The sequence below is a fragment of the Sphaerodactylus townsendi genome, linkage group LG13 (genome assembly GCF_021028975.2).
Source record: "Sphaerodactylus townsendi isolate TG3544 linkage group LG13, MPM_Stown_v2.3, whole genome shotgun sequence".
Classification (NCBI taxonomy): domain Eukaryota; kingdom Metazoa; phylum Chordata; class Lepidosauria; order Squamata; family Sphaerodactylidae; genus Sphaerodactylus; species Sphaerodactylus townsendi.
In genome coordinates this window covers 56176522-56190801 of record NC_059437.1, presented here as the reverse complement: position 1 = coordinate 56190801, position 14280 = coordinate 56176522, and positions in this window count along the sequence as shown.

The window sequence follows — 14280 nt, the reverse complement described above, 5'->3', positions numbered from 1 at the left end:
CAAACAGCTCCATCGTTGTCTGGAAGGTGGTGAATGCGCATATATTTAGGTACGTGAAGCAGTATCCCAATGAGACTTTGATCCATAAAAGCATAGGAATGTATTGATTATCAGATGTACTCCATTCCATTATGAGGGGTCACGGGGAGCAGCCCAAAGGAATTATCCTTGCCCAACTCTCCGTGTCCCAGACCAGAACCCAGTGTGAATAAGAATATCCTGCTCGGCTTCAAGGAGATTCTTTGGTGTGTCTCCAAGCTTAGAGAATTCCAAAGCTGAAAGGCAGCCCCTGGGAATGCTTCTCAGCAGGCTCTTGAGGATTTAATGCGATAGACTTAGTGGGCATTCCTGGGCCATTTTAATCCTGGGACTGAGAGGTAAGAGCTGGACTTTCACATATGTTGGGGACTGCCTTTCTGGATCAGCCCCAAAGCCTGACAGTTTGCTGCTTTCACCAGTGAGGTTATTCTGGGAAGCCCGCAAGCAAAAGGGGATGCTTAAAGATGTCCCCCGTTGTCTGTCTCTGCTGTGTGGCATTTGGAGCCATCCTTCCACAAAACATGGCGCTTCTATTTGTAGCTAACAGCTGTTGATAGACTAGACTTCTGTGAATTAGTCATATATATACACAGAGAGAAAGAGCTGGGGATGGAGGGAATTTCCAATCCCTGAGCAAATCTGGGGGGAGGGGCAGAGTCCCTCGAGACACTAATGGCCAATAAGCAACCGCAACCACCTCTGCCCCCTGCGTGCCTGCCAATCAATTACCCGTTTTGTGTAAGCCCTGCCCCCTAGCTGTGGGTGCATAGTGATTGGCTGGGAGTGTGTCACTGGCTTTACTTACTCTTTTATATACTGATGATATGTGTGTGTGTATAAAAATTAGGTAAACAAAATAACATTAGGACTAATAAAAGGAAACACTTCTTCACGCAACGTGTGATTGGTGTTTGGAATATGCTGCCGCAGGAGGTGGTGATGGCCACTCACTGGATGGCTTTAAAAGCGGCTTGGACAGATTTATGGAGGAGAAGTCGATCTATGGCTACCAATCTTGATCCTCCTTGATCTGAGATTGCAAATGCCTTAGCAGACCAGATGCTCGGGAGCAGCAGCAGCAGAAGGCCATTGCTTTCACCTCCTGCACGTGAGCTCCCAAAGGCACCTGGTGGGCCACTGCGAGTAGCAGAGAGCTGGACTAGATGGACTCTGGTCTGATCCAGCTGGCTTATTCTTATGTTCTTATGTTCTTTCTTAACATTTAAAGGTAAAGTCATCCATATTTCGACGACAATCTTCTCCCCATTTCCAGGGTGAACTTAATCCTATCTAGGTGTAATTTTTAGAAAGGTAAATGCTGGGCCTTGTCCTTTCTAAAAGCCTCCTCCCCCAATCCCAGGTGCACAGTAAGTGGGCTGAAGCTACTTCGGAGTGGCTCTGGAAGGAATGTTGGACATGCTCAGGGGCACTATGCTGTGCTGCTACACAATCGCCGAGCCCCTGGCTGAGATAAAGTCCAGTTTCTCAGTCTCGGTGCGGGGCACCCTGGGGTTGCCAACTCTAGTTCAGGACATTCCTGGGGATTGGAGGACACAGCCTGGGAGGAGGCAGGTTTGTGAAGGGACCCCATCCAGGTGCAGCACCAGAGTCCACTTTAAAAACAGCCATAACAACAGCCGTGATCTCTGTCGTCAGCCGATCAGCTGCGATTCCAGAATATCTCCAGGCCTAACCTGGAGGCTGGCAACCCTAGGCCAACTCCACATCACACGCTACCCCCCCCCCCCACTCGGCTCAATGAACAGTCACCTCAGTTGATTGAGGAGGCGTCTGTTTGGGGTTGGTTTCCTCACTCACCGTCTTGGCTTGCCTGTGGGCTAGACAGGGATTAGGATCCCAAGTGCAGTCACACATCACAGCAAGCTTTGGTGGGTCGGACTCGGAGGCATCTCAGACAGCGGTGAAGTCGAGGCCGTGTTTGGATGACTGCAGCTGGGGCTTTTGTTCTGGTCGGGCAAAAAAAATTCCTTCTAGGCTTTTGGGGGGGCAGAGAGTGTCACAAGACTGACTGAAAGCTGGCTGGAGGGGACGGCAGGGGGTCAAGGCGGGTGAGGGAGACGGCCCTTGGAGACTATCAGTTGCCTGCCTCAGGGCTGGCTCCAGCTTTTGGGGTGTCCTTCAGCCAGGGGGCCCCTCTGGTCCCCTGGGGGGGGGGAAGGGAGTGTGGGAGCAGGGATGAGCTGCCGCAGGGATCTTTGTGTGTTTGGCTAAACGTTAGGGACAAGTGAGAGGAGTTCCTCAGTAGAACAGGCTTCCTTGGGAGGTGTCTGGATTTCCTTCTTTGGAGGCTTTTAAGCAGAGGCGAGAGAGCCGTCTAAGGATCAGCACTGATCGTGCGAATTGGAGGCAAATCGTGAGAGGGTAAGAAGGGTGGCCTCAGTGCTCAGCTCTCGTGGCCCCTTCTTACATGCCCAGATGGCCACTCTGGGGCCGGGAAGGAATTTTCCTCTGGGCCACACTGACCCAGGAATCCTGGAGGTTATTTACCTTCCTCTGGGCATAGAGTAGGGGGAATTTCCTGGGCTAGATGGCCCATGAGGTCTCTTCCAACTCAGTGTTCCTCACTCTCCCTCAGCCCAGGACAGAATGAGTGCCAGGTGCAATACCTCTGAGCAGGCTCAACCCAGTGCCAAGAGAGTCAAAGATAAAAGTCAACGGGCCGCTTAATGGAACGGGAGCCCCTCAAGTGCCCAGTTGTGCAGACCCTCGATGCTTAATGTGACCAATGCATTTGGTCTGAGATTGGAGGGGGAAGGGCTTCACACAGGACTTTCATCCACGGGATGACTGAGCTGGGATCTGACCAAGGGGAAGGGTGTGAAGGGTGGAGAGTTTGTGCTTCCTCGGCTGGCTGAAGCAGTTGCTTCTTCAAGCAGTGTTGCAAACTAAGCCTCCAGGTTACTATTGCTGACTGCCCGCTTAACCTGCCTGTTTCCACGTCTGTTGTGGCGTTTGGACAACAGCCACAGACCCAGCTTCCGAAGAGCTTCCTTGATGGCAAACGAGGCAGGGGCTGATGGGAATTGTAGTCCATGAACATCTGGAGAGCCGCAGGTTGCAGACCCCTGCGTGTAGTCTGATGAGCTGCAATTCTGGCGGGTCCCACTGGAAGCGGGCATCTCTCCTTCCTTCCTTCCTTCCTTCCTTCCTTCCTTCCTTCCTTCCTTCCTTCCTGTCTCTGTGCAGCCGCTTGGGCAGCCAGGTCCTCCTTGGGGAATGGGGGGCGTGTTTCCCTTCTCCTTTTTCCAGTTTGGAAAACGAAGCAAACTTTGGCCAAACTTTCCCCGTCGTTTTGAGTTCTGACCAGTCCCGACTCTGAATTCGAATCCAGTTCTCATTTGCACGAAGCCCTCCCGGGCTCCCTCCGGGGCTCTCCTGTCCCATCTTCAGTGCCGTCCCCCCGTGCCGCCTACCTCGCAGGATCGGCGTGCAGAGTCTCGGAAGGAGCGGGGCAGAGAAAAAGCGGGATCTGCCCGGGAGGCTGGACGCCTCGCCCCCCCCCCCCCCGCCCCGCCCAGCCCCGCCCAGCCCAGCCCAGCCCCACAAGCGGGGAGGACGGAGAGAGGGAGGGAGGCAGGCAGGCAGGCTCTGGGGGCGGGCGCTTTCCCGGCAGCCGGCGAGGCTGAGCCGCAGGCTTCATCCTTGCCCACTCTGCAGGCAGCAGGGCGGGCCCACCAATTGCCTGCAGCCGGCTGGGACGCACTGCGGCTTTCTCCTCACCTCGCCCTTGGCTCTGGAACGGGGCGGGCGGCTTCCCCATGGGCCATGAGGCCGTTTTGCTGCTGGCTCCCATCTCCTGCCTCGCCCTGCAGGCAGCAGTGCGGACGCATCCATGCGCTTCTCAGAATGAGCGGAGTAAAAGGTAAAACCCCCCCCTATATATACAGTGTGATCTTTATTTTAAATGTCAAAAATTATTTGCGGCTCCAAGTGTTTTTTTTTTCCTGTGGAAAACGGGTCCAAATGGCTCTTTGAGTGTTAAAGGTTCCCTCCCCTTGCTCTAGCTATTCTAAGGCCACTGTTAATCAAGCGTGACACTGATATTTGTCTTTAGGGCGCTGCAAATTCCCTTTGAGTTTGGCTGCCTGTTTGGGACCATAAAAGAGGGAATCCTTCTCCCCAATGAGTATCTGCTCAGGTGATCTGTGGAATGTGGGGGCTGCCGGCTCAGTCTGGCTCTAGGCTTCTCCCGTTAGGGAAACATGTCCATATATAGACGCGGCACTCTCCTCTTCGTGTTCCTGAAGACGAGCCGGACTGAGCCATGGACAACTAAATGGATCCTCCATGTTTAGGGGCAGAATAATTGATATGTCTGCATTGCTCTTGCACATCACTTCCCAAATATTATAATCTTGACCACATAAGAACATAAGAACTAGCCAGCTGGATCAGACCAGAGTCCATCTAGTCCAGCTCTGCTACTCACAGTGGCCCACCAGGTGCCTTTGGGAGCTCACGTGCAGGAGGTGAAAGCAACGGCCTTTCATGCTGTTGCTTTTTTTTTCGTCTCCCGAAAGCACCTGGTCTGTTAAGGCATTTGCAATCTCAGATCAAAGAGGATCAAGATTGGTAGCCATAAATCGACTTCTCCTCCATAAATCTGTCCAAGCCCCTTTTTAAGCTATCCAGGTTAGTGGCCATCACTCACCTCCTGTGGCAGCATATCTCCAAAACATCAATCACACGCTATGCGGATAAGTGTTTCCTTTATTAGTCCTAATTCTTCCCCTCAGCATTTTCAATGGATGCCCCCTGGTTCTAGTATTGTGAGAGCAGAAACCACAACCCTGTAAAGTAGGCCTATACAATTCTAAGGTGAGAAGAGGCATAAAGTCAGGTTGAGGATTCCTGGTGGAGGCAGGATTTGAACAGGGGACGTAAAGATGGCCAGCCTCTCAGTGGTACTGAGATGCTCTTAATGCTAGTGGCTGAGAGGTAGGGGAGGAGCTGTTGAGGATCTAGGTGGGGCAGTGGCTCCCAGGGGCAAGACCCCCCTGCCTTTACATTTCCCACTCAGGAGGATGTTAAGCTACAAAGTGTGTGGCCTGTCAGCCCCCCCCCTCCTCCCCGAGGACCATCATCTTAGTGGGACAAACTCTTGTTGGAAACAGCATTGGGTCTTGATTGAATCAATCAGGGCAGCTCTCTTCTCTGACCAGCTGCCATCCAGACATCGTGTAAAGAGGCGCATTTCCAGCTGCACAGAAACTCCCGGCAGGTTCAGCCAAGCGACTCCCAAGTTCTGAGAGTTAAGAGTGCTAAAAGTTTGACAACTTGGCAAGAAGTCTGGACAGTTCAATCTCGAAAGTGGGAGAGAAATAGCCCTTTAGTGGCCAGAGGCAGCCCCTTGAAGGCCGCTTAGGGCCAGGAGGCTGGAGGATACTTTAGAGAAAGTGAGGAACACCTTCACCTTTGAGCATGTGCAGAGTGGGATCTTCTACACTCACTCACCACTGGGCAGGGTTTTAGAGTGGCTACTATGTGTACAGCTCCCAAGCAAACACTTCCACTCTGGAACCTCTTGTTTTTTCCAAATTAAGAACTGGAGAGAGAGCCGAAAAGCGTGCAGCTAGGAGCCACACATTAAAGTCCTTCTTGCAGATGAAGCCATGGCAAGTAAACTCTGCGCCAGACCAGTGGTGCTGCCTGGGCTGGAGTTTGCCTCCTTGGAGCTGGGTCACAGTTTCCCACAGCAGACCTTCTCAAACTCTGGAATTTGCTCTCTCACAGCCTTGTGAACTTTCAGCCCCAGAGTTTGGCCAGGCTCCTGGTTTGGGGGGGCAGGAGGCAATTATGGCTCCCCAACGCTGCGCCAGCCTGTGGGGCCAGACTGAAATGTGTGAAGCTGGTAATTCTAGTAAAATGTACTTAAATATTCTAGTATTAAATATTAATTCATTAACTGAAAATGTTTAAAGTCTCTTTACAACCGTCAAAATGCTCTTCTTCTTCTTCTTCAGTCACTGTAAAGGGGCAACTCACTTGCTTTTGAATCATGGAAACTTGAAACCTTTTATAAAACAATCATAGCTGATTTTCCCACTGAAAGAAATTTGTGAGCATGTGGGGAAAAATGGGCACAGGGAAGGCCTGTGGATAAGATAGCTGGTGGCAACAGGCTCCACCCAAAGTTCTAGGTCCCCCAGCAGGAATGTAGGAGTGCCGAAACATGTCTGGTTCACCAGATAAGCCTCTGCCACTCAGGTGGAGGAGTGGGGAATCAAACCCGGTTCTCCAGATTAGAATCCACCTGCTCTTAACCACTACACCACACTGGCTCAGTTAACTGTTGTTGTTAGAAGCGATAAAAGACGACAATATCTAATTCTGTTGTTTCCGTGTGTTTGTTTTGCAGAGAGCCATCCATGGCCAACGGCTGCCATGGCCGCCACAAGAGAGTCGCTCTCCCTCCTTGTTAAAGTGCTGATGGTCCCGCCTTCTGCCTCCCCGATCCAGGCATCTCTCTGGAAGCGGCAGAGGGAAGACAATGGTGGGGAGTGTGGGGGGAGGGGGCTTCTCCGCCTCCCCACCCCTGCAAGGCATGACACAGTGAGTAGTGTCCATCCCACCTTGGGCGACATCTTCGTGACCTCGGTGAATGAGACGTCAGCCACCTTCACCCTACTGGATTGGTTTGTGGATGTCTACCGAGAATACAAGCTGTTGATCATTGTGGTGGGTTCTTTGGTCTTCATCTGCTTGTTCATCCTCTGCGCCGCCTTCATCGTCCGGCAGACGCACAAGGCCAATTACCCGAAAACAAGCCAAACTGTGTGTAACGTAGATGACAGAGGAACAGAACAGCGCGTCACACACTGAAGACCGAGGATCAATGTGTTCAATAAATGTATTTATGTATATTTTATAATTGTCCAGTTACTGAATCCAATGATTGTACATCCAGTTTTTTCAACAATACAAGTTCATTTTTGAGATATATAATCCATACCTTCAATATCTACCGAACAAAAAAATAGTTCATTTTTTTTCAATATCTTTAGGGATAATTATATTCCATATAGAAAGTACTTTCCCAAACGACTGGCCAAGCTATAAGGCATCAAGCCACTTGTAGTCTTCCTCAGTGAGAAGCAATTCTTTTCCTCGAAAAAATTATTTATATTCATTTGCCATGCACAGGTCTTTTTCATTAACGAAGAACAATATAGTACTCTATGTATTAGATTCTAGAAGATTTTAATATTTTTAAACATTTTTACCATTAATATAAAATAATTTTACAAAATTGGTTTTATATTAATGGTAAAAATGTTAAAAATGGTGTTAGATATTACTAGAATCTAATGCACAAATTATACTATGTTGTTTATTATAATTATATTGTATAATAATACAATATTATTATATTGTATTATTATACAATAATTATTATAGTAGGAAATGTTAGCAGTAATAATTTTCTTATTTGTCTCTCAACAGAGCTGACACACAAACCCAAATGGCTGCATACACTCCGCAAAACCTTACTAAGTATTTCTAGGCTTTTTAAACATTCTTAACTTTTTTACATTTATAACATTTATAACATTTTTAACATTCTTAACATTTATACATGTTAACATTAATATTAAGAAAAAAATTAGAATGCATCAGCACGCGCTTACTGGCACCCCTAGGTCCACATCTGGCACCCCTAGGTCAACTCCACATCACAAACTACCCCCCCCCCTCGGCTCAAACCTCAGTTGATTGAGGAGGCGTCTGTTTGGGGTTGGTTTCCTCACTCACCGTCTTGGTGCCTGTGGGCTAGACAGGGATTAGGATCCCAAGTGCAGTCACACATCACAGCAAGCTTTGGTGGGTCGGACTCGGAGGCATCTCAGACAGTGGTGAAGTCGAGGCTGTGTTTGGATGACTGCAGCTGGGGCTTTTGTTCTGGCCAGGCAAAAAAAATTCCTTCTAGGCTTTTTTTTGGGGGGGGGGGCAGAGAGTGTCACAAGACTGACTGAAAGCTGGCTGGAGGGGACGGCAGGGGGTCAAGGCGGGTGAGGGAGATGGCCCTTGGAGACTATCAGTTGCCTGCAGCAGGGCTGGCTCCAGCTTTTGGGGTGTCCTTCAGCCAGGGGGCCCTTCTGGTCCCCTGGGGAGGGAAGGGGGTGTGGGAGCAGGGATGAGCTGCCGCAGGGATCTGTGTGTGTTTGGCTAAACATTAGGAACAAGTGAGAGGAGTTCCTCCGTAGAACAGGCTTTCTTGGGAGGTGTCTGGATTTCCTTCTTTGGAGGCTTTTAAGCAGAGGCGAGAGTCAGTTTAAGGATCAAAGGCACTGATCGCATGTAATTGGGACCAGTGGCAATCGTGGAGAGGGTAAGAAGGGTGGCTCCCCAGTGCTTCAGCTCTCGCGGGCTCCCCTTCTTACATGCCCAGATGGCCACTCTGGGGTCAGGAAGCTGAATTTTCCTCTCTTGGCACACACTGACCCAGGAATCCTGGAGGTTATTTACCTTCCTCTGGGCATACATAGAGTAGGGGAATTTCCTGGGCTAGATGGCCCATGGAGGTCTCTTTCCAACTCAGTGTTCCTCACTCTCCCTCGCCAGCCTCCAGGACAGAATGAGTGCCAGGTGCACACCTCTGGAGCAGGCTCACCAACCCAGTGCCAAGAGAGAGTCAAAGATAAAAAAGTCAACGGGCTCGCTTTTAATGGAACGTGGGAGCCCCTCAAGTGCTCCAGCTGTGCAGACCCTCGATGTCTTCAATGTGACCAATGCATTTGGTCTGAGATTGGAGGGGAAGGGCTTAATACAGGGACTTTCATCCACGGGATGACTGGAGCTGGGATCTGGACCAAGGGGAAGGTGTGAAGGGTGAGAGAGTTTGTGCTTCCTCTGGCTGGCTGAAGCAGTTGCTTCTTCAAGCAGTGTTGCAAACCAAGCTCTCCAGGTTACTATTGCTGACTCAAGCCCGCTTAACTCCGTCGCTCTGTTTTACCACGCCTGCTGTATGCTTTTGGGACAACAGCCACAGACCCAGCTCCTAAGAGCTTCCCTTGATGGCAAACGAGGCAGTGGGGCTGATTAGGGAATTGTAGTCCATGAACATCTGGAGAGACGCTGCAGGTTGCAGACCCCCGCGTGTAGCTCTGATGAGCTGCAATTTGGCGGTCCCACTGGAAGCTGGCATCTCCTTCCTTCCTTCCTTCCTTCCTTCCTTCCTTCCTTCCTTCCTTCCTTCCTTCCTTCCTTTCCTTCCTTCCTTCCTTCCTTCCTTCCTTCCTTCCTTCCTTCCTTCCTTCCTTCCTTCCTTCCTTCCTTCCTTCCTTCCTTCCTTCCTTCCTTCCTTCCTTCCTTCCTTCCTTCGAGAGGAGGTTGCATTCCAAATGCAGCTCAGCTGAAGTTTGAAACTACCCTCTGCTTTTAACAGCTCTCTCCGACGGCTGCTGCTGGGTTTGCCCTGGCTCGGCCCAGCTGCCAGATTCGCAATCCGTCTGGCTCTGTCTCCCTCCAGGATCCTACGTAGAAATAGGAGGGTGGGGAGGGGTCTCATCCCCCCGCCCTCATTCCAGTGTGTCTTCCGCACTGGTGTGTCTCACTGCCACGTTCTTCAGGGGTGTGTGAGAACTGTGCTGAAATCTATTTCTCTCTGGGGATTAACAGAGGAAATAGCCCACATACTTTGGCCACACGGCAAAAGCTGAGAGGCCCCAAACGCAGAATTTCCCGGCTTTTCCATTCAGGGCTTCAAGCTCTCCTCAGGCTAATGGTACCAGAAGGGGAGTAGAAGGGGTTTCTTGGGAGGGGGGCTACCTTTGTGAAATAAGATTTTGGAGGGTGGGGAAAAGGCAGGCAGGCAGAAAGAGGGTCATTTTGCACAGGGGTTCCCTTTCCTTTGGGGATTTCTGCCACATGAATTTGTTTGCCAAGGGAGCCTGCCCGTGGGCCATGGGCTCCTTTGCATCACGGCTGAGGATTCTGGGAGAGTGTGATCTGGCCTGGACTCTCAATTCTCCAGGGGCACCAGTCACAGTTGCTGGGCAAACAGAATTACTGGAACATGCTCCACATTCCTCCTGGATGGAAGGAATGAAATGGGAAGATGGAATGAGGAAACCAGACGACACCGGAAAGATGGCTGGGAACCACATGCAGGGGCTGGAAGGTCTGGGGGCTGCAGAGAGGATTGGAAAAGCTGTCAAACTCTGGAGGTGGGGGGTACTGGAGAGCTCCCAGAATTACACCTCCAGACTACGGAAATCTCTTCCCCTAGAGAAAATGGCTGCTTTGGGGGGCAGGCTGCATGGCATTACACTAAGGTGACCAGATTGTTTTGTGTTCTTTCAAAAATCGGGACTTTTTTAAAACGCTGTGGGACGCGGGACAAATTGTAAAAAATCATGAGTGTCCCGCCAAAAGCGGGACGTCTGGTCACCCTACATTACACTCTACTCAGGCTCCAGCCCCAAATTTCCAGGAGTTTCTTGGCTTGGATCTGGCAACCCTATGCAATCCCCCCCTCCCCAAATTGCTCACTGGTAGTCACAGGGGGCACCTGGGGCCTGAAAACAGGATTGGCTGGGCGTCGTTTGAGGACAGGGCAAGTTGAATCACTTGTTCTGTCCCTTAGCTTGCGGGCCCACTTCTTTTCCTCTGCCTGGAGACTGTTTAAAAAATGTGGCTGCCTCTTTTGAGAGTAAGGAACGGAGCCTGCTGCTTATCTGGAAGCCTTGACCCAGCGTCTTCCCTTCTCACCAGCTCCTTGTTCTTTGAATCCAGGACTACGTAACCCCTCCTAGATAGATCTTCCAAGGGCAGCAGTCCTGTTTTTGCAAGAAGCACCCTCCGCCCCTGTTCTGTGCTGGGCTGGGGGAGGGCCTTCTCCCTTGTGTTAAAGAGCATCTGGGACCAGCCGAAGTGGTTTCTCGCTGGAATGTTTGTCTTCCTGTGAGCAGCAGTGGCGTAGGACGTTAAGAGCTCGTGTATCTAATCTGGAGGGACCGGGTTTGATTCCCAGCTCTGCCGCCTGAACTGTGGAGGCTTATCTGGGGAATTCAGATTAGCCTGTGCACTCCCACACACGCCAGCTGGGTGACCTTGGGCTAGTCACACCTCTTTGGAGCTCTCTCAGCCCCACCTACCTCACAGGGTGTTTGTTGTGAGGGGGGAAGGGCAAGGAGATTGTAAGCCCCTTTGAGTCTCCTGCAGGAGAGAAAGGGGGGATATAAATCCAAACTCCTCCTCTTCCTCTTCCTCTTCTTCTTGGCTTGCTCTGCTGGTGCCAAAGGCAAGGGCATGTTTGGAGATGCCAGCTCTGACCTTCTTGGCTGTCTCTCTGGGCCTGGAGTCAAGACTGTTGCTGGCTGCCCACGATCATGACAGCTCCATTTCACCATTTATTTATTTTTAAACATTTATTAGCCACTTTTCTTCCTTGCAGAAGGGAGGCTCAGGAGAGGCTCAGAAGAGAAACAAAACTATACAAAAAACACAATGAACACAGAGGCAGAACACGCGGTGGATGCAAGGTGCGCAGCCAGCAACTGGAAAAGCTCCTTGGCCTCCCAGTGTTCCATGCATGGAGTTGTCAACCTCCAGGTGGTGGCTGGAGATTTGGAGAACTCCAAAAGCACCACCCAGACATTAGAGTCAGAGGTGTGAAAGTTTCTCTTTACCTGCCACTTGTTGCATGATCCTAGACCTAGTTTATACAGGCGGTTCTTGGCACTCCGACTATAATTATCAAGCCCTGCCAGCATGGCAATTTGCCATGCTGGCAGGGGCTGATGGGAATTGTAGTCCATAACATCTGGAGTGCCAAAGGTTCGCCACCACTGTAGGCTATTTTAGCATGAGGCGAGAGGCACAAAGATTTCCTGCATGATTTTGTGGACATTTCCAGCCTCTGAACACATACCCAGTTTTTAAAATGCTGTAGAATCTTGATAGTGCAATCCCACTTTATTCATCAAAGGCAGCAACATACTATGATATTTCATCCCATGTACCCCAAAGGACGTTCAGTCAGAACTTCAGCAAGGTTGCATACAGGTTGACTCTGAAAATAGTTCCCCTGGGGCCGACTTCCAAGGAAGTGCTGGCGGATTTCCACAGCTGATTTCATAGTGCTTTGGGCAGGCCCAGCGGAAGTGAAAGATAACATCTTGATCAAGCGCTATTCATGTGTGTCTGTAAAATGCAGGCTTGCTGTTCCCCTGTAGGTTAGATATCTCCCTAACCTTGTTGTCCTTTTGGATACCCCAAGTCCTCTGACCCTGGCAGGCCTTTCCCTCAGTGTTTCTACCTTCTAAGGTTGACAAATGTACACAGCCTTTTCTTAGGAAATTCTGCTCCCAAACTGCTCAGCAGGGCCATTTTAGAACTCTTGTTTACAAAATTAGTATTCATTTGACCTTTACAGACATGGATTGCTTTGGTGACATTTTTGTTCGGGTCCCTTCTACTGACTGCACTTTTGCTGTCGATGGTGACTTTTGAATTGGATTTGAACAGCGTTTTGTGTGGGTGTTAATTTGTATAAAGTGTAAAGACAAGGGCTTTAAAAGGAAGAAACAGAAAAAGGCATAATGAGGGCTAAACAGCTGTACAGTGTTTACAGCGAGAACTACAACCTTGAAATAGATTTGGAGTGAAAATAGGAGCCTGCTCTTCAGCTATGAGATCAGTGATGGGGGTGGCAAAAAGGTCCCATCGAGCTTTCTTGACTGGACCCATCAATCTGAACCAGACACTGCCCAGTCCAAGCACTCTGGAGGGATTTGTTGGTTAACATCTCTAGCTCTTGCGGCGACAATCGCTAGAGGCTCAACTCCTCGCTTGTGCCAGGCAGCTGTTGTCATAAACCATGACATCGTAGCAGCTGTGCGGCAATTTCGGTTGGAAATCTGAGCCAGCGATAAATTATTTCAAGGAGCAGATCTACCTCCTCCGGATAGCAACAGGCGCTTGGCAAGAGGGGAAGGATTTGGACGCCTAGCAAACACGACCAATATTTCTGACTTTCCACAGATTTGTGGAGGGCTGTGGATTTATTAGGGTTCACACATTCATGTCCAGTGCCTGCTCCCCTCCCCCCATTTCTGAGCATGCAGAACGACATTTTGGCACTAGAAAAGAAAGAGCAGAGCCCGGTGCATCCAGTGCTGGCTTGTTTTCCAACTGTGGGCGGGGGGAGGCATTTGGGATGAGATCTAAAACCATCTGTGGTCTATTCCAAATTAATGGAAAGAATTAAAAAAAATAATGCAGCCATTTACAAAAGCCCCAGCTGCAACATCCTGTCTTGGAGGAGGGGCGCCTCTCACACGCAAGAGTCTGCCTCGAACCGGGACAGCCCTGGGGCAGATCTGGGAGGCACCGTTGTGCGCACCATCTGACTGCTTCTCTTAAACTTTTGCACCCCAAACATCTGCCTGTGCGACAAACATGGCCTGGAGGCGTTCTTGCCAAAATTGGTTTCTTCTGCATTGTATAAGGACTAGTGTTGGCTACAGCAGGAGACTTTGTCCCAGACAGCTCTGCTCCATGCTGGCAATTCAGCCCATGAATAGCTGCTGGTCCCATGCTTGTCACGAGGCTGCCAGGAAATGGAGCGTCGATCTGTCACTATTCCTGACATTGTATAGATTTCTGGGGTATTGCCATTTGGAGATGGAGAGGCTCCACTCATCCCGGGTCCCAGGATGAGAGAAGCCCAGATGAGCTCTTCTGAGAACCAGAACCCAGGTGCAGAAGGGCAAAACGGGGACAGTGCAATGAATGCCCCCCGCCCCCACACACACACATTGGCCATGGGCATAGTAAAGACCCCTTTTCTGTTTGAGAAATTGCATCAGTCCGTAGGTTGTGTAGTGGTCTGTGTATTGTGCTGCCCTCTAGAGGGGCTCAGCTTTCCCAAGCAATTTAAAATAGCCTGATGCCAGCCAACTTTGCAAGTTCCACTGCAAAGAGCACGCCTGCTGCTGCGCCCCGTTTAAACACCGTCCAGGCTAAGGCAAAAGCACTCTGCAGCAGGACTTTGTACCTCTTGTTTGAACTGCGCTGCTACCTGGTTAAAGCAGCTACCAGCTTTCCATAGGCAACATTCCAGTTTAAATGAGGGACCTTATGCTTGAATCAGGTTAGAAAGGCACCACCCAGTACAAAAGAAAGCAACTTTATCCTCACAACAACCCTGTGAGGTAGGTTAGACTAAGAGAACACAACTGGCCTGAAGTCATGGTCTGAGCAGGGATTGAAACCTGG